Here is a 4,390-nt window from a genome sequence, read left to right on the forward strand (position 1 = left end):
ACCTCTATGCTTAGGGGTCAAATTGTTTCTTGTCTTCAGGAGAGAAAAATTATATCTAAGGGGTATGTTTACCATCTTGTTTAATTCAATGACTCTAGTTTTGAGACTCCAAGTTTCGAATATGTTTAGTAGTAAGGGAATTTCCAGATGTGTTCACTGAAGACCTCCTCAGAGTTCATCCTAAATGGAAAATTGTATATGAAATAGATCTTCTTCAATATACCCATCCTCTCTCTATTTTTCCCTAGAGAATGGCTCCAACTGAGCTTAGAGAATTGAAAGAACATTTGAAAGATCTCTTAGAGAAGATATTCATCTGACCCAATGTTTCTCCATGGAACGCTCTAATTGGTTTCGTGTGTAAGAAAGACGGTTCTCTCAGAATATGCATCAATTACCATTAGTTGAACAAAGTCACAATTTAGAATAAATATCCACTCCCCAGAATTGATAAATTGTTTGACCAAATTTAGGGTGCCATTTATTTCTCTAAGATAGACCTAAGATCTGGCTACCATCAGTATAAAGTCAGAGAATATGACATTTCGAAGACAACATTCATAAGTTGGTATGGTCACTTCAAATTCCTTGTTATGTCTTTTGGAATAACTAATTCCCCTGCAACTTTCATAGACTTGATGAACAGAGAGTTCAAGCAGTACTTGGATATGTTCGTCATAGTCTTCATTGATGATATTCTTCTCCATTCTCTAGTGAAAATGATTATGCAGACCATCTTAGAATTGTATTCTAGACTCTTAGAGCCCATCTGTTTTTTGCCAAATTCAATTAGTGCATGTTTTGGATAAGATTAGTAGCTTTCCATAGCCATATTGCCTCCGATGATGGCATTTGAGTTGACCCTTAAAAGACCAAAGTAGTAAGAAACTGGCCAAACCCACCTCTCCATCAGATATCAGGAGTTTCTTGGGTTTGAATGGCTATTCCAGACGGTTTGTTGAAGGATTATCTTCTATTGCATTCCCATGCCTCTATTGACTCGGAAGAAAGTCAAATTTCAGTGGTCAGATTTTGTAAGAAGAGTTTTCAGGACTTGAACACTCGACTCAATTCAACCCAGTATTGACTTTGCAAGACGGTTCATATGGGTTTATAGTTTACTGTGATGCTTTCAGAGTTGGTCTTGATTGCGTATTGATGCATAGAGGTAGGGTCATAGCCTATGCCTCAAGATAGCTTAAACCCCATGAAAGAATTAGCGTATATAAAGATTTTCTTCACATACATTAATTATTATAATTATTTTATCATAGATTTTAAGAGTCATATTTTAGGACTTCTTTTTATGTACTGGTATAAAAAGAACGTATCAAATATTTTAAGGAGTTTAAAAATCTTATTTTATCATGATGCTTTATTTTTTTTTCATATATTTATCAGTTAATATTACAAATATAGTGATTTAAAAACTAGAGAAAATAAGTGAAAAGGATATTTTTATGTATTACAAGCTCCATTAATTAAGGGTAGAAAGTTCAAAACAACATTTCTAAGTTTTTTCATACTATTAATATATTAAAAATAAAGATAAAAGATTATATATTAAAGATTAAAGATATAAATGTTGACTCTTTTTTTTATTGGTCAACATATAAGATAAGAATGACATGTGAAATTGAAAAGTTGTTATGAAATACATCCAAGTATAAAACATTATTTATTTATATTTAGTTTCTTACCATTTCTATATAGTGATGATTGTTTTGTTGCTAAAGTTTTGAATAAGATAAATCACTATCAAAAAACAAAACATATAAAGGCAAGACGAAAGATTTGCATTACTAGTTTGTCTGAGTGCTTTTGAGTTTCTTTTGAAGGTATATTCGATTTCAACTTCTTTATTTTTTATGGGCCACGAGTCATATTCTTGAAGCAATTTATGTGTGACATGTGTGTTTTTTTGTTCCTCTATAAACACATTTCATTAACTTATATGTGTAATGCTACTGCTTTAGGTGGGGAGAAATGGTCTTCCAACCATTTATAATTTATTTTTTTTAGTTTTATGTCTCTATTATAAAACAAACTCTTCAATTTTACATATAAATCATTATTTTATTCGTAACAATCTTAAAAGACCATTTCTACTATTTAATATGTATGAGAGAGAGAGATATTTTTTTTTCTCATTTTTTTAGGTCGGCTTGTTTTTGAGCATTTTATTTATTGAACTATATGAAATCCATTGATGGATTTTTGACAAACTTATTAATGTGTTGAAGTTTTTCTATTTCTAACTCAAGAGAAAGATATATAAAAAATGTAGAGTTTCAGTGAGTGGGGATAAATTCTACAATCATCAATTATGATAAGGTAAATGATAATAAATTTAGGGAGAAATGATTTTTTATTCCATTACAAATTTCTTTTATTCTAGGTATTTTTATAAGATATCTACATCAAAAAATTAATTTCTTCTAGTCAAATTGTAAAAATATAAGAAATCTAATTTCCTCCGATCCAAAGAGAATTTAATATTTTTGAGAACTATAAAAAATTATTATAAGTCACAATAACTTACAATTTAAAATATTTAAAAAATTAATGAAATGAATATTGGTTAAAACTTGTTTGACTCTCAAAATTAGAAGGTGCCAAAAGAAGAAAATAATTTATGTTCTCTTTCCTTTTTTTTCCTATCAGTTTGGTTTTTGTTTGGTTATCTTTTTTTTCCTTTTATATTTCCTTCTAGAATAATTGGAAGAGATATAACGCAATCACTTCATATTAATGAAAGTTCATTAAAAAATTTTATATAACATGTCGGATCTGATGGACTTCACTTTCATGAAGCAATGGCCTCTAATGATGAGCATCACCAAAATGTGGCAGTTAAAAAACCCTCAAAAATTGAAAGAGTAGAAAACTCTACTGAAAAACCGGGCAAAAGTTCTGTTATCATGCCGCGTGTTGTGCGTATTTACATGACGGACAATGACGCCACAGACTCGTCTAGTGACGAGGAGGAAATGCTTCAAGGAGAGAAGTCGCAGAGACCTAAGAAGTTGTGGATAAAGGAAATCATGATTGAAAATGGAAGGACTAGGGTGATTTCAAAGAAGAAATCCAAAGAGAAGAAGCTGCTTAAGTAAACATGAAGAAATATAGGGGAGTTAGACAACGAAAATGGGGCAGGTGGGTAGCAGAGATCCGAGACAAAAGAAACAATACTAGACATTGGTTGGGAACTTTTGACACTGCTGAGGAAGCTGGTGTGGCTTATGATGAGGTAGCCATTGAAATAAATGGTGCTAATGCTTTGACAAATATTCTGGAGCCACCACTAAAGAAAATTGACCCCTGAAAGATAGAAAGTGGATCCATAATTTAGATAAACTCGATTGATTCAACCTTCCGTAGGAGGTTAAATTTCATTGATTGTTAATGCTTTATTATTTGATGTATATAATTTGATGTTTTAAACTTGGTATGTTCTTACAGCATTTTCAGTGGTTCTAGTAATGCTTTTACTGCATGTTTTTTATTAGAGCAAACTGCAGCTTTCTTTTTTTAACTGCGCTTATACTTTATTTTTAAAGTTTCTCTTCTTTACAATTCATTTCTGTATTGGAATATATGAAGGGATATATAGTAACCCAGCTAGGATGTGTATGAGGTTAGCCGTAATGGGTTTGAGAATGGGTAAAGTTTGGACGAAAGAAGTACACCATTTTCCTGCACCATCGAAGAAGAAGTTTGCTGTTAAGGCTAAGCCTAAAACCACCGTCAAGTCGAAGGCAAAGCTAGCTGCTAAAGGCAAAACTTAATGCCAAGGCTAAGCCTAAGGCTGCTCCTGGTAATGCAAAGGCTGCCACTAAGACAGCTAAGGTCACAAAGGCGGTAATAGAATGAATCAAATGAGAAAGCTTCGCAGAAGACTGTAACAGCCAAAAAGACACCTTCTAAGTGTGTGAAGTCTCTGGTGAAGAAGGCTTCCATAAGGAGGGGAAGGAAGTAGAAGCTCAGGAATAGAGGATTTGCGTGTAGTGATAGAAAAACAGTCGCACCCAAAGAAAAATGAATGGTGAGCCTCTAGCAAGGGATTCGGGTTTTTTCCCATGAGATTTAAATAAAAACAAAATCGCCAGCTCCATGAGTCATGTATTGTATCTATACACATATATAACAATGCGTACATATCTACCCATATGTATCTATCATTATTTGACTTCAAATTAAACTATATATACATACTTACATTTCATTAAAGACACGTTTATTTTACGTTCAACATCATATGTCACAAAATACCAACTCAGGTAAAATACTAGATTTGCTTTTCTGAATCTCCTCCAGTGTTTAGTTTCTTTAAATAGAACAACTTCATCATATAAAGAAGAAGTTATGATGTCATACAAAAGTTCAAACA

General features: G+C 32.2%; 1 pseudogene; it reads left to right on the forward strand.

Moving 5' to 3' along the window:
- Window positions 1-2,816: 2,816 nt before the first annotated feature.
- Window positions 2,817-3,325, forward strand: LOC124893466 (annotated as a pseudogene).
- The last annotated feature ends 1,065 nt before the right edge of the window (window positions 3,326-4,390 follow it).

This window comes from Capsicum annuum, unplaced genomic scaffold, assembly GCF_002878395.1.
Source record: "Capsicum annuum cultivar UCD-10X-F1 unplaced genomic scaffold, UCD10Xv1.1 ctg60024, whole genome shotgun sequence".
NCBI lineage: Eukaryota > Viridiplantae > Streptophyta > Magnoliopsida > Solanales > Solanaceae > Capsicum > Capsicum annuum.